The following is a 16,636-nucleotide window of genomic DNA, read 5'->3' on the forward strand; positions in this document are numbered from 1 at the left end:
CCTTTTACTAGTCCTAGGTCTCATTAGGGTACATATTTCTAGAAAAGAGCCCTTAGAAAGAAACAGTGGCATATTGGCTTTTTAAATGCCAGTTTTAATGTAAGTGAACTTAAATTAATATCTTAAAAGTCATGAAGTACTTTTCATAGGTAGGATTACATGTTTGTGATTAAGATATGCCCTTTTAGGCCAAGCATGTTGTTAGCTGCCATTGAGTCCGTTTCGATCCGTAGCAACTCTATGCACAGTAGAGCAAACCATTGCCCGGTCCTGTACCATCCTCACAATTGTTCCTGTGACCGAGCCCATTACTGCGTCAGTCCATCTCATCGAGAGCCTTCCTCTTTGCTGCCCCTCCACTTTACCGAGCATGCTGTCTTTCTTCAGGGACTGGTCTCTCCTGACAACCTGTCCAAATTACATAAGGCGAAGGCTTGTCATCCTTTCTTCTAAGGATGTACTTCTTCCATGACAGATTGGTTTGGCCAAAAATCTGTTATATCAGAGCTCATCCATGTATTTTAAAGATAGATTCTAAATGAAATTATTAGAGAAAGGAAAATATAAATTATATTTTATAACATAAATATCAAATTTATAATATATTAACTATTATTTAATATCTTATATTATTTATATTAAATAATATTAAAATGTTTAACAGATGCGTCATCTCAGGTATGTGGAAACAGCTCATGACATGTATTTAGACATTATTAAAAATCGTACTTCTTGGGCATTATTTTGGTTGCAGATATAGTCAGTATATCTGTTATTATATTCCACTACCTTTGTTCCCTGCTTTTAAGAAAAAATAACTTTAAAAGACTTTATGAAAAGGTTTTGTAACTTTTTATTACAAATTTATATTGAAAATGTATAGAGCGGATCATCAGTGTCCCAGTTAACAATTTATACACATGTTGGTTGATCTTATCCATTCCAGTGCCCCCTTTGTAGCATCGCTTACCCCACTTCTTCCTTGTATTTCTTCTGTCTAGTCCTTACCTGGTCACCTTGCAGGTCTGGAACTGAACTCACTCACCTGGCGTAAAGTTTAACTAAATAGACAGGCCTGTAAGGGGAATAGTAATAGTAGCAAGGTATGCACACCTTAGAAGAATCAATCAATTAATATAAGAAGTGCAACATTTTCTCAGTAACAAAGCTCTGCAGGGTTAGGGACTTATGTAAAATCTTGGGAGGAATCAATGATTAAAATTATATCCTGGACTTTTCTAAGTAGGCTCAAAGAATGACATAAGACAAATTACATTATTATTATTTTTTCTTTTGGTCAAACTAATTTAAGTCTTTTTCTTGTGAAGAAAATTGTTGCCTCCCAATAAAGAAAAAAAATTAAGTACTTATTTTCCCAAAATTTATTGATAAGTATAAAGCACTGAGAATACCTACATGCTGACATGTTTACATCTCTGAATTTAAGTAAGATTTTGTTTGTATTGGAATTATGAGTTACTGTTATTGTATCAGTCACATACCATTAACTTATTTTTATTTTTTCATATCATTGTCACCAAAATAATTTGTTAAAACTTTGGCCACTTTTTTTCCCCCTGGTAACTAATTTCTGGGGCCCTGGTGGCATAGTGGTTACAAGTTGGGCTGCTAACGAGAGGTTGGCAGTTCAAAACCTCCTCTGCTCCTTGAGAAAAAGATGAGGCAACTCCTATGAAGAGTTATGGTCTCAGAAAACCACAAGGGCAGTTCTACACTGTCTTATAGGGTTGCTATGAGTTGACCTCTCATTGGCAGTGAACTTGGTTTTGATTTGGTTGAGGTGATTTAGACCCCTAGTGATCTTTTGCCTGTCAGAAGTATGCTCCATAGGGTTTTCATTGGCTGATTGTTTCGAAATGCATGTGTATGTATGTCCCACCCAAGGACTCCTCTCTGCTATTAGCATAGGCTTAATGTTTGACCTTGAGCCGTGATGATGGAGTGATTTCGAGTTAGGCTGCAATCAGCAAGGCCAGCAGTTGGAAACCACCAGCCCTTCTGAGGTAGACAGGACTTTCTACTTCTGTAAACATGACTGTCTTAGAAACCCACAGGGGCAGTTCTACCCTGCCCTACAGACTTCTTGTGAGTTGGCATCAAGTTGATGGCAGTGAATTTTGTTTTTGTATTTTTCCCCCCACAAATAAGATCTTTTATTTTTCACCATTAAAAGTCTGAGTTTTCAACAGATTCTTGAACTGGTGGCTCCTAGCTGTCAGCTCGTTCCACTTTATCTTCTGTCTCATTTCCAGTGGCTTTCCCAGAAATGCCACCTTCACAATGAAATTCTTTTGAGTCTTCCCAATTGAAACTGGGCTTCTTCAGCATTTTCACTGACGAACACATCATGGTGAGGCTAGGTAGATTGGCAAGCCTTTTCTATGTCTTTCCCAGTGCCGTCTGGAATTAGTGTATTGGCCACTTCATTCAAGTCATGTGTCTACACTTCTCAGGTCATGATTTCCATCATTTTCTTTTGGATTGGGTGGACCTGCTAGTGTGTAAGAGGTCTTCCGAATATGATTGTTGTATTTTTTTTTAAAACCACCATAGAACAGAGGAAGCAGGTAGTCATCTGTAGTCTTGACATCAACATGAGTTTCAATCATGGCCTGCCATTTTTTGACCATGGAGCACATTTTGTCACGCCTAAGATCTATGCCATGTGTTTTAGACCTGTTGACTAGAGAAACAAATTCATTGACATTCATATATGTGTAAGAGATAACTTTATATCAAGAAGTACTTTTGCATCAGTAAAGCATCCCAGCCAAGTCCAGATCAAGTCCGTTAGTTCAATAATTAGCCCACATGTCTGATATTAGTCCATATTTCCATTATTAGTCCATGAATTCTTTTTAAAACTCAAGCAGCACATGCAATTATGCAGAATGCAGGACGATCACAGGCTGGTGGATGGAAAGTCCTGTGGGTCAAAGGCAGTTGAGATAGACCTCTCCCTCATGGTGGTTTTTCTTCTTTAGCTAGCCAGAGGTCAGATAAAGCCACACTGCTTACTCACTTGTTTTCTGGAAAGAATATGAGAAGTATGAAAATAGAAAGCTTGTAAGCCTCCTTTCCTCCATTAAATGGGTTTAGGCCACGCTGCAAAAGAAAACTTTGAAAAGATATGTCCCACCCAGTGCTTTGGAGTACTCAGGAACCAGTGGTCTGTGTCAGAAGCTGGAAAAAATTTGGAACCATGAAGAAAACTCCTCTCTGGGACTGAACGTTAGAGGGAGCCTGTGGACAGGCTGAAATGCTTGCTAGGTGACCAGCTGGATCTACTTATTGAGTGAATGTGGGAGAAATGTAGCAATAAAGAGACAGGTTGAGTTTGGCCACTGACACCTGTGGACTTGGTTTATAGGAAAAAGAGAAGACAAGAGCGGATTGACTGGTCTAAAGTTCTTGACTTAGCAGAAGGGCTTTAGGCTTGTTGAGTATTTGTGAGAGCCCGTGGGCTAAAGGAAAATCAACCAATGGGCACCATGGGGAGGCTAAGTGAGGCAGCCACATTGAGTTGACCAGAACCCCACAAGATAAGAGAATTTTGAGCCTGTGGGCTGGTGTATATTGTTGCTGACTTAATGGATGGCCTGTCCTAATTCAACTTTTCTTATGGATGTGGACTTCACAAAGTTCCATCTGGAACGAAGATTCTTGACGTCGAAAATATAGTCTCCCCAGAGCACTGGGTTGATGTAAGTGGACAGTACAGAAATTGGATAACCAAAATCGGGGGTTAAAGGCATGAAGTGGTTGGCTTACAAACTTTTATAGGTGGGGGGAATATATTCATATATTATAGTATTAAGGTGTAGGTGTTATTTAACTGCAATTGTTAAGCTAAAGAATTGTGTACAAGTGCCAAGTTGGCAAGGGGTGAATTGAGTTAGTTAAGGTTTATTGTGCCAACTTGGTAGATAAACACTTGTGGCATTAATTGAAGGTCAGAGAGATAAATAGCTTGGTGAGCTTCACCTTTCTAGTGTGACTCCATGTGGCTTGTCAATAGGAAGGTGTAACAGAGAGAGAGGCCTGCCTCTTCTTATGACAGAATCAATAGAGTTCCCAGACTCTTCATGAGTTGTTTTTGCCCTGAACTTCCTCAGTAATTAGGTTGCATTTTCTAAATGCAACTTCATTATTCTGTAGCTCAGCAAGGCTCACTTCAAACCCTTGACGCTTGAGGTCATCAGATGCAATTTTGGTTCCTTCAGTCCTGGTGACTAGTGTTTTTCCAATATGTCTTCCATTTAACATAGCTGGTGCTTTCACATTCTACAAATCTTTCTTAGAAAATGGATCAACCTACGTACACTCTCTTCTTTGCTCTTTTTTGCCAATTTTTGTAAGTGCTTGTTCTTGCCGACAGCCATGTTACTGCATAGAGAGCCAGAAGGGACATGGCAGTGAGTTTTAATGTTTTATCTACTTAATGTGCTAGGCTGAGTTCTCTAAAGAAGCAGTCAGTGATTGATTGATTGATTTGTTTCTCTAAAGATGCAATACCAGTGATTGATTGATTGGGTTCTCTAGAGAAGCAAAACCAGTGATTGATTGATTGTTTGACTGGGTTCTCTAAAGACGCAAAACCAGTGATTGATTGATTGATTGACTGGGTTCTCTAAAGACGCAAAACCAGTGATTGATTGATTGATTGGTAGGTAGGTAGGTAGGTAGCACACTGGCGTCAGAATTCATGCTCTTAGCTGCCGTGCCGTACTGCCTTCCCACGGACGTAGCAGACATCTGGGCATAGGGGTAATGCTGTGCATGTTTGTGGCACAGTATGTCTACAGGTACTTTCCTGACGGACTGTGGTAACCACATATCAAGTTAAAAAAAATTATTCCTGGTGGTGGGGGATTTATTTTCACTTTAAAATTTTTCCATTGTCTAAGTTATCTGATGTAGCTTTTCTCTCTCAGCTGCTAATAAATTCACCATGGCCTTCTAGGCATTGTGTACGAAAGGTCCAGTTACCTTATTTACCTCCAGTAAAGGAGCAAGAGGCCAGCCACTTTATTTACCTAAAGTAAAGGATACTTTATCTTCTTTATACAGAAACCAGACATCTCTTTGCCTTTCTCATTCATCCAACTCTGTCAGCTAAATTTAGTGTAGTGCTTTGATGAGTTACTCTGGTCAATTCAATTGGCTGGCACCATGTAACTTAAATATAGAATAACTGGGTACAAAGCCTGAGCAAGAGTTATCTTAGCAGCTGTGTGTATAAGTTTTGTGTGTTAGTCTGGGTACTTTAGAGAAACAAATCCACAGAAACTCATGTATAAGAGAGAGTTTTATATAAAGGTTAAGTGCACATCAAGAAAACATCCCAACCCAGTGCTGTCCAAGCCCACAAGTCCAACATTAATTCATATATCTGACACCAATCTACAAAGTCCTCCTCCAACATTAATTCATATATCTGACACCAATCTACAAAGTCCTCCTCCATCTCACAAAACACACACTATGACACCAATTGCAGGAGGAAAGGCAAATCAGTGACGTGTGTAAGATCTCAGCGCTGGCAAGGGTCTCCACATGGCTGCTCTACTACCCAGGGCTGCATTGGGGTAGGTCCATATGGCTTCTCCTTGGGGATGTCTTGCAGGAAGTGAGCCTTGCCAGCTGAAGCAGGGAACTGGCTAAGGCAGCTGCACCCTGGTCTGACCATCACAAAACAAGAGACCTGAGAACTAGAAAGGCGAGGCTCACCAAGCCATTTGTCTCTCCACCCTTCAGTTAACCCCACATGTGTTTATCGGCCAGGTTGGCACAATAAACTTTATATCATTTCAGCTTCCTCTTCTGCAAAATGAGCATATTATACCTACTTTAGAAGTAATTGTGAAGATTAAATGAAATGATGCTTTCACCTAATCATTTTCTTAAAGTGCTAGGAAAAAATGTAGTGCAGACAAAGAATGACATGTGGAGGTATGACATCTGACTATCTCCAACTTCTCCGGAGGGGAGGGGAAAGCAACAGCAGCAGCAGCTGTTGCCCAAGGCCGATTCCTAGGAGACTGAGGTCAGAACTGTCCCTTCTTTACAGGTTCTGGCAGCAACTACCCTCCCCCCCATAGTACTCTATTTTTCAGCTGGGTTCTAGAATTCATTGCGGTGACTCTAGAGAACTTACAGGTGATACAATTATGAGGTAAATAAGAGAAGTTAACAGGTTACAATTTAGATGAGAAAGCTCAGTATACAGCGTTTGTTTAATGAATTAATTTATTTTTAAAATCATTTTATTGGGGCTCCTACAACTCTTATCATAATCCATACATATGTCAATTGTGTAAAGCACACTTATACACGCATTGCCCTCATCATTCTCAAAACACCTGCTTTCTGCTTGGACTTCTGGTATCAGCGCCTCATTTTTCTTCCCCCCCTCTGACTCCCCCCTCCCTCATGAACCCTTGATAATTTATAAATTATTATTTTATCATATCTTACATTGCCCGAAGTCTCCCTTCACCCACTTTTCTGTTGTCCGTCCCCCAGAGAGAGGAGGTTATATGTAGATGCTTGTAATCAGTTCCCCCTTTCTAGCCCCCCTTCTCTCCTCCCTTCCGGTATCACCACTCTTACCACTGGGTCCTGAGGGGTTCATCTGTCCTGGATTCCCTGTGTTTCCAGTTCCTGTCTGCACCACTGTGCATCCTCTGGTCTAACCAGGTTTGTAAGGTAGAACTGGGATCATGATAGTGGGGAGGGAGGAAGCATTTAAGAACTAGAGGTGTATGCCCAGTAGAGGGATAACTGGGTTATAAGGTAGATCAATTTCCATTTTCTTTAAGTATCTCCAGATTGCTTTCCAAGTATACAGTTTTTAAGTTGGGACCGTTTCTTCTCTGTCATGCCCACAGGTAGGCTGCTCTCTGGCCCTTAGCTTCTTAATCTGGCAGCTGCCCTCCTCAAACAATGTTATAAAGTTCTTTTAGAGTTGCCAATAAATGCCCAGAGGGCATGCCACTCCACTATAAACCTCAGCCCCCAAACACTCAGTTCTAGCTCCAACTCAGCAAACCTAAGTAAGTACCCCCAAGTAAGTACCCAGAGGCATCCTGATCTATAAGCCAGTTTCTGTCCCAAAGCACTCTGCCTCACTTGCTCTGTGGCCTGGAAAGTTCACCACTCTGTCTGATGCTCTAACTCTTGCTTCTGCTATTGCTACTCCTCCGATTTTCTTCTAGTGTCAGAGCTATGTCCTGGATCAAGGAGAAGTATAAAGGACACATTCCACTCTTGGCCCCCTCATTCTTCTAGTAGTTAAATCCCCACTTCTGCTTCTGAGACATCAATTGCAATAAAGCCTGATCACAGTCATTCACAGCTGAGTCATATAAACCAATCAGTATCTTCCCCCACCTTATTCAGACCCATCAGGGAAAATATGATAGACATGAAAAAGATAACCTATGGTTAGAAGAACCATAAATAATTCACCGCACTTCAGGAACCAATATTTATTAGCTTGGGATTTGGAACTTCTCTGAATAGTTTCTGGAAAGCCAGCATTTTAATGCTAATATATTAGGCTTTGATTTTTGCAGTTCTTTTTTCACAACTCTGAGCTTATATTTGACAACTTCAATTTATTCATTAAAATTTTGGACCTCTGATACTCTTCCTGTACCGTGATGATAAAATTTTCTTCATTAAATAAATTTTGGTTGTCATTTTCAATGAATTATTGGCAAGGAAATGCCTATGTTTAGATTGCAATCTTGAATTAGAAAATTTGTACATTATTCTAACATAGCTATTCTGTACATTAACTTTCTTAATAGTGATAATATTAAGCTACAACTTGTACATTTTTCTTTGATAGAAATTTTTTTTTATGGTTTAAAACCCATGTCCTTGTTTTTAGACCCAACGTGTATTTGTTCTACTTACTTACTCATTTTTCGATTCTGAGTCATTGCTCTAATAAATCAAGCTGTTTAAGATTTTAAAAATATAACTAGTGTACTAATTATCTCCAGTTTTGCATCTCTAATTTTCTCAGTGTCTTATCAATACTCTCATTGAAATCATTATCTTTACAAATATCTAAGGGGACAAGGCCAAAGTCACAGACTTGAGGCCTGACACTTCCATTAGGTTTCAAGAACCATGAGGCACTTTATTGTTCAACCAGCTGTAAATTCAACTGATTCTATGGTACATCTTTCATCTTGTTATAAAGCGTTCATGAGATAATTTATAAAATGGCAAAATATGTATTTGTCTTCTTCATAGGTAAGTTGGGAAAATGTAGCCATGTTTTTGGAAAAGGGGCTCTTACCCGCTTGCATTCTGGGAAATACGACTGATGCTGCAGTATTCTCAGTTGGTGTTGCAGTCACCTCCAAGGCCTCTTTCTTTGGAAGGCACTTGTATCAGGGCTTTTTGAATTTGCTAATATTTCAGCCAATCTTATTTCACAAATTTAGAATTCAAAATTTAAACAGGGTTCTACTGATTTTGAAGTTAGTACTGTCTGTGGAAAGGAGCCGAGGTCAGGTGCAGGGCTGTTATGTGTTTGGCTGCTAACAAAAAGGTGGGCAGTTCTAATCCAGCAGCTGTAGTGCAGAGAAAACACGTGGACGTCTACTCCCATGGAGATTATGGTCGTGGGAACTGCGTGAGGCACTTCTACTCTGTTGTAGGGTTGCTGTGAGTCAGGTCGATCTGATGGCACGCAGGGAAAACAATCTGTGTACGAAAGGCTGGCCTGCCAAATTGGCTTCCTATAACAATGTTATATGAGAACTGCTTAAATCCTCTCAGAACACATGCTACTTTTAGCAGGTTTAAAATAGACTTACCCAAAATGGGTACATAAGCAAATGTGGTGAAGAAAGCTGATGGTGCCCGACTGTTAAAAGATATAGCGTCAGGGGTCTTGAAGACTTGTAGTTAAACAAGAAGCCATCCCGCAGGAAAGCAACAAAGCCCACATAGAAGCAGCACACCAGCCTGTGTGATCATGAGGTGTCGACAGGGGAAGAGTTATCAGAAGTTCAAAAACACACATCCAAAATGATGTGAAGGTTGTGTGGATGTAGTGGAGACCGTAAACCCACCTGTAAGATAATTGGACAGACCCTCTCAGAAACTATTGAATGATATATACTTAAAATGGGTTACATTTATAATATGCAAATTACATAAAGGTGCTTCAAAAGTTTGTAGAAAAATGGTACAAAATGTTTTTCCATTAGGTTTTTGTAGTCTCCAGTACTGTGAAATATGTATTAGGCTGCTAACCACAAGGTTGGCGGTTCAAACCCAACATTGCTCTGTAGGAGAAAATGGAGACTGCCTATCCCTGTAAAGATTTACACACTAAAAACCCTAAATGGGGATATTTTGAGTCAGAATCAGCTTGATGGTGGTGGGGTGTGTTTTTTGGCATTAAAATTTTAAAAATCCAGAATTAGGTGGGAGTTTTACATTTCAGATAGTCAATTTTGTATTCAACAGTTTAATCTACTTATCAATCCCCCTGTAAGAATTTTTGTGAATTTGAAATTGTACAAAATAAACTCTATACTAAATAAGTAATGCAATCTGGAAAAATAAAAAGACTGATCAGGAATCATTTCATGTAAAAGCTGGTAGCTCTAGTTTACATGTTTTCTCTCTTCCCACATGGTGGTGCCACTTCAGCTGCGAACCAGAAAGCGTTATTACCGTAGATGCTCGTGTATAAGCTGAGTTTTTCAGCACATTTTTTAATGCAGTTTTTGTGGTAAAATTAGGTGCCTCGGCTGATATTTGGGTTAGTTTATACTTGAGTATATATGGTGTCTTTGGCCAATATCCTGTAAACACACGTTTCATAGTGGTGATTATTGTGCTGTTACATTTTCTTAAATGATTGAATTAAATCCGCCCCCCCCCCCCCATATTCTGTAACAGTGTAATCCAAGTAGTTGGTGAATTAGGTGCAAAGAAGACTGTGCATTAAATGTAAAGAAGCTGAAGTAACTGAACATTCCTGCTGTTAATTTAACAGGGAACATGGTGGGGATATTAAAGCGAATGCCAAGGTAATACAAGAACAACATTCAAACAGGAGCACTTGTTATTTAAAAAATAAAAAGCCTCTGGCAACCTGGCTCAAAAATTACAGCCCTTCTAATATGCTGCTGAGCGCAGCTCTCTCCTGTGTTCAAGTAGGAAATTCGCTGTTGTTTGTGAGGTGGTCATGGTGACATAAAAAGTTTAAACACAAGTATGTGTGTTTTAAATAGGTTTAACTACAGTCATTTGTTAAGCTTTAAAAATACAAGAAATACAGAACATTTGTTAGAAGGTGCTTCAACCCCTCTTTACTCTTATTCCTATAGGAAAATAGGATAACTTAATCTAAATGTAACCACATTGTATCCTCTAATTCCCTTTTGTTTCTTTTTTTTTTTTGGTGGCCATTTTATGCTGGCATTTCCTTGGCAATTCTGAGTTAGTGATTTATTATAGAATGTATTCCTAAACGATTACAGCACCACAAGTTTATTCCTAGCTTAGTCAGTAGTTGTTTGTTCTATATTTATCATTATTACAGGGGTTGAACAATCATAGACAAATAAAATGAGGATTTGATTTAATTCTGAAAAAGTTTTCCTTATTTCCTAAGAAGTGTTTGCTATGAGCAGAAATTTCCTTGATGTCAGTGGGCTTCATTTCGGCTTGGTTCCGTGTCAAATATGGGTGTTGACATCACTAGAGGGCAGCATACTTTATCCACATATTAGATGCCTCTGACTCATAAATGCCACTCTGAATTGCTGAGAGTTAAATTTAGGGTAACACTTTCTCTGGCATGTTTTGTATACACCTGTTATTGTAATCAGAGTCCAAAGGAGCCTGGGGCTTATGCACAGATGATGTGCAGGTTATTTTGTCAAATAGCATCTAAAGTGGTAAGTTTATTTGTAGTTTCTGTTTTCCAGAGGATTATTAAAGTTACAATTAGTACATTGTAATTTATTTGTGGAGATTTTTGAATTATCAACAAAAAATGTCAATATGATTTCAATTAAGACAATATGCTTGAAGATTACAAACATGAGTTTTGGAAGCAAATAAAAGTGACAAAATCCTGGTGCTACCATTCTTGGTAGCTCTAAGACCCTTAAGGAAGCCTTGAGATTTCTAAGACAGCTTCGTGATCTATAAGATAGGGTTATACTAGAGTTAACTTCATACAATTGTAAGGAATCAACGAGTTAACACTAATGCACTTAGTGTAGGTACATGATAAATACTTGCTTTCTAGTTCTAATTGCTGTCAAATTGATTTGGACTCGTGGATTCTCCTGACTCGTGTATCAGAGAAGAACTGTGTTGCACAAGATCTTTAGTGGCTCATCTTTGAAAGTAGTCTGCCAGGCCTTTCTTGTGAGGTACCTCTGGGTAGACTAAAAATCTCTTCACTGTTTGGTTAGCAGCCAAGTTGCACAACCCAGGAATTTCAAATACTTGTTATCTGTTCATTATGATGATTATGGTCTAGTTTAAAAAGACCTGTTCTGAGGTTATTTAAAAATTGCATTGCCATTGTAAGTAGATGTTATTTTAAAATAAAAGGATTGCTTCTGAGCATTAATTTTATTTTTCTCATAGTAGTACCATAAATTTGTATTTACTGAAATAAGATATTTAAGCCATGTTTAAAGTTATTTAATTAGGAATTTGCAAGAACATGCTTTTTCTCTTTGTTAAAAAAGAAAAATGCCTTCTGAAGGACTGGCAAAGTAGGTTTAGCATCTATTGTTTCCGTTCCTTGGTCCCTAATCTTGTCACATACAGAGACAGAAAACAAGCATCATAATGGCTATACCAGCACACCCAGTTACTTATAATTCTGCCAACTCGCCTCCATAATATAATTCTTAGCTACTCTCCTTTCTCTGCACCCGCGTTATATTTTGCTCAGACTATTTAATGCTCTTCTAACTGGGTTCCTGCCTCCTAACTCTCTTCCTTATGACACATGTCCTCATTGTTTCCTTTGGGCTCATAGCCCTGCCTTGTCACTGCCATGTTCTGAGGCAACTTTCCCAATCTTCTTTTTTGTTACTGCTCCGATATGCCAATCACACTGAACACAGCCTCTTCCAGAGCTGAAATGTTTTTAAGATTTTTAATTCTATGATTAAAAGTTCTTGTTTTTAGTAAGTTGTTACGTATTTGCATCTCCCCATTCTTTTGCTGTAAATAGTGTTTCTTTGTGTAATTCGACTCACTCAGCCACATTTTTCTGCCATTCTGGTCAAGTCTCCCTTCCTGTATTTTCTGATTCTTCAACCCTGAGAACCCTCTTTCCTCTGTATCTAGATAATGATATATTTTTTTCGAGTTGTGGAGTACAATTTAAAGACAGCTGGGTTTCTTTGTTCTGAATTAATTGAGAACACACACAAAAAAACAGATACTGATTATAAACTGATTCTAACTTTATTTTGAATTTTATCTCCTAATGGATGGATTGAAGGATGTGGTAAAGCTTCTAAGATTTCCCTATTCATACTCGCATCCCTAAATTCTCTAGAGAAGAGCTAGAAATACAGAGCAAATCCTAGCACGATTGCCCAGCCAGCTGCATAGTAATTCACTGCCTGCCTTAAGTCCGTGCCCAAACCCCATCCCACTCACTATGATACAGCAAAAAGCTATGGCTTTGCAGCTCTAACATTTGCTCAGTGAGAACGAAGCACTAATGCACGCGGAGGCAGCGCCATGCTGTGGGTAGTAGCTTTATATGATTTTTCTCCTTGTCCAATGACAGTTCTTAGCAGTCTCACTAGGGAGCTATGTTCCCGTCCAATAAGTAGGAACTTATGAAAAAGTGAAGGGCAGAACTTAAAAGTGTTAAACCAGTGTAAGCTTCTTCTGATTGATGGGATGGAAGTCCCTATGGAGTATTATGGTAGGAGATTCTAACTCATAGCCACCCTACATAAGGTTTCCCAGACTGGAAATCTTCATATAAACAGACACCCTCACCTTTATCCTGTGGAGTGGCCAATTGATTTGAACTGCTGACTTTGTGATTAGCATTCCCAGTGCTTAACCCACAGTTCCACTAGGGCTCCTTTCAATAAGATCATACTCAAATTCACTGCCACTGAGTCAATCTGTAATAGATAAAAACAGCATTAATAGAGATTCATGAAGATTGCTTGGGCAAATATAACTAGAAAATTGATTTGTAAGAATCTATGTATTATCTGACCCCACCACACCAAGGCAAAACACTAAGGGCGTGCAACAGAACAGCAAGGGAGCAGAGCGAGGAAGTCCCAAGGGAATACCAAAAATAGACTTTGGGGTCAGGGCGTGGCACCCCATCAGACTCTACCAGAAAACACTCCTAAAGGTCAACAAACAGACCTTGAACTATCTACAGGCTTTCCTTTATTTGGTCATTTTTTGTTGTTGTTATTGTTTTGTTTTCTTTTGTCACTTTGTTTTGCTCTGTCTTGTTTTTTTGTGTATATTTTTATCTCTGCAGGTCTATCTAGATAAGATAGGCTGGATAAACAATCTGGAGGAGAAAACAACAGGAACGGTGATTCCAGGGGGGCCTGGGAGAGGTGGGGGAAAGGAAGTGGTGCTAACCAACCCAGGGACAAGGGAACAACAAGTGATCCAAAATTAGTGACAAGGAGGGTGTACGAGGCCTGGTAGGGTTTGATCAAGGTAAATATAACCGAGAGGAATTACTGAAACTCAAAAGAAGGCTGAGCATGATAGTGGGACAAGAGGAAAGTAAAAGGAAATAGAGGAAAGAATTAAGAGGCAAAGGGCATTTATAGAGGCCTAAATACAGGCATGTACATATGTAAATATATTTATATATGATGATGGGGAAATAGCTCTATGTGCATATATTTATAGGTTTAATATTAAGGTAACAGATGGACATTGGGCCTCTACTCAAGTACTTCCTCAATGCAAGAACACTTTGTTCTATTAAACTGGCATTCCATGATACTCACCTTCCCAGCATGATCGCTGAAGACAAAATGGGTACATGAGTAAATGTAATGAAGAAAGCTGATGGTGCCGGGCTATCAAAAGATATAGTGTCTGTCAAAAGATATGTCTGGGGTCTTAAAAGGCTTGAAGGTAAACAAGTGGCCATCTAGCTCAGAAGCAACAAAGCCCACATGGAAGAAGCATACCAGCTTGTGATCACAAGGTGTTGAAGGGATCAGATATCAGACATCAAAGAACAAAAAATCATATTGTGAATGAGGGGGTGTGCAGATTGGAGACCCAAAGCCCATCCGTAGGCAACTGGACATCCCCTTACAGAAGGGTTGCAGGGAGGAGATAAGCCAGTCAGGGTGCAGTGTAGCAACAATGAAACATACAACTTTCTTTTAGTTCTTAAATGCTTCCCCCCCTCCACCCCCAACAATATCATGATCCCAATTCTACCTTATAAATCTGGCTAGATCAGAGCATGTGCACTGGTACAGATAGGAACTGGAAAGAAGGGGAATCCAGGACAGATGATCCCTTCAGGACCAGTGATGAGATTGGCGATACTGGGAGGGTGGAGGGAAGGTGGGGTAGAAAGGGTGAATTTATTACTAGGATCTACATATAACTTCCTCCCTGGGAGACGGACAACAGAAAAGTGGGTGAAGGGAGATGTTGGACAGTATAAGATATGACAAAATGATAATAATTTATAATTTATCAAGATTTCATGAGAGAAGTGGGAGTGGGGAAGGAGAGGAAAAAATGAGCTGATATCAAGGGCTCAAGTAGAAAGCAAATGTTTTGAGAATGATGGAGGGCAACAAATGTACAAATGTGCTTGACACACAATGGATGGATGGATGAATTGTGATAAGATTGTACGAGCCCCAATAAAATAATTTTTTTTTAAAAGTAGTGGTTACTATGTATCATGACATTAGAAAAAGTAAAGACAGATGTTTCTAACTTTAGGTTGCTTACGGTGTGATGACCAATTAGGACTTACTGTCACAAGGTGATAAGAAAATAATACAGATGTTTTTACTAGTGTATATTTTAATACTGGAAGGTTTTGTAAACTCAGAGCCCACGTTTCTTCACAAAGCAAAAGCTCCTTCTTTCAGCTTCTCCATTCTTTCCCATACCTCACCACTGAAGTGCTCTCAGCCTGTTTAAGAGCCTAAGATAAGAGCTTGACAGTAAACAGGTCTGGTTTGTAGCATGTGGCTTAGTTCTTTGATTATCTGCTGCTATTTTTTGCTGAAATGTCTGCATAGCTGTGAAATTTATTTGGACATCCAATTATCGAGTGTCAGGTAAAAAGATGATATGTATTGTTTTTCCTCCATGATTGAATTATTTTCCTTAATTAGTAAATAATCTTGTAAGCTTTTATAAAGTAGCTATCAATGTGTGATGGGTTTACAAATGTTTATTTCATTTTGATTCATAATGCACATGTCTATTATATATGTGATTTTTGTAAATATAAAATGAATACTTATGTATCTTTTTTCTTCTGTATCTTTTGATAGGTAGATCCATGTGTTATTTTATTGTCTGAGTTACTTTGGTACAAATGAGACTTTAGTTGTTGGCAATAACTCATCATGCTAAAGTTGTAGAACCTAACTAACATCAGGAGGTGATTCATACTTTCAAAGGCTTCTGTGATTGTTATATCATACAGGGTATTGATCATTACATGTCTGGGTAGTTTATTTTAGCAATAGTACATTTAGCAAACAAGAATAAGCTTTCCTTACTTTGGTTAGACCATTAGGTAGGACCAAGTTGCTGAATTTAGTATAACAATTTAAAAATCTAATGAACAGCAAATGAAGCTTGCACATAGTTCATTTGGGGTATTATCAATTGACACAGTTCACATTAATCAAGTTTAAGCTTATGCTACTCTTTGATTGGTTTTCATTTAAAAACAATTGGGCTTCATAGTATTCAATGCTTATCTTTTTCTGTAAAACATATGTGTTTTCAGCAGAGTATTAACTGGAAACTCTGAGGCCATAAGTTTGATCAATGGTATTTTCTTGGCTGAAGCAAAGGTTGCCAAGATTCCTTTATAGTGATGTGTAGGAACAAATTTAGGCTTTAATAACAAACCAGGAATTTTTCTAGCATAAAAATATTGCTCGGCATATTTCAAATATGTGTGTAGGCCTCTTCGTAATCTATTTTTTGAATAGAATGAACTCATGAAATTTTGGGTCTGGGTTATTTATTTTAAAAACATATGATTGCCTAGGATAGCTCAAATATACAAGCCACTAATGAGACAAAGGCGAAAATTTAATTCCTGTTTTTAGGCAACTAAAAGGCTAGTTTTAGAGTCATGCATTTGAAAATCATAAGACGCAAAAGTCACAAAAGCAGTTCTATGATTACAAAATAATTAGAAAATCAAACAAACAAAAAAAAAACCTCACTGGGTGTGAGTCAAATAGAAACACCAAAGAAAAGCATGTAATTACTTATGGAGGTTTCAGAGAAAATTTAATAGAAATAATGACATTTGAAGAAGGCAATCCACCAACAAGACATTTGAGGAAAAGACATTCCAAGCAGAGGGTTCAATGTAGACCTA

At 38.5% G+C, this 16,636-nt stretch overlaps 1 protein-coding gene across 3 annotated transcripts in view; it reads left to right on the top strand.

The window, feature by feature from the left end:
* MIGA1 (mitoguardin 1) overlaps nt 1–16,636 on the top strand; it is an 89,578-nt gene that overhangs the window by 30,572 nt on the left and 42,370 nt on the right. The window lies entirely within an intron of this gene.

The sequence above is a fragment of the Tenrec ecaudatus genome, chromosome 1 (assembly GCF_050624435.1).
Source record: "Tenrec ecaudatus isolate mTenEca1 chromosome 1, mTenEca1.hap1, whole genome shotgun sequence".
Lineage (NCBI taxonomy): Eukaryota > Metazoa > Chordata > Mammalia > Afrosoricida > Tenrecidae > Tenrec > Tenrec ecaudatus.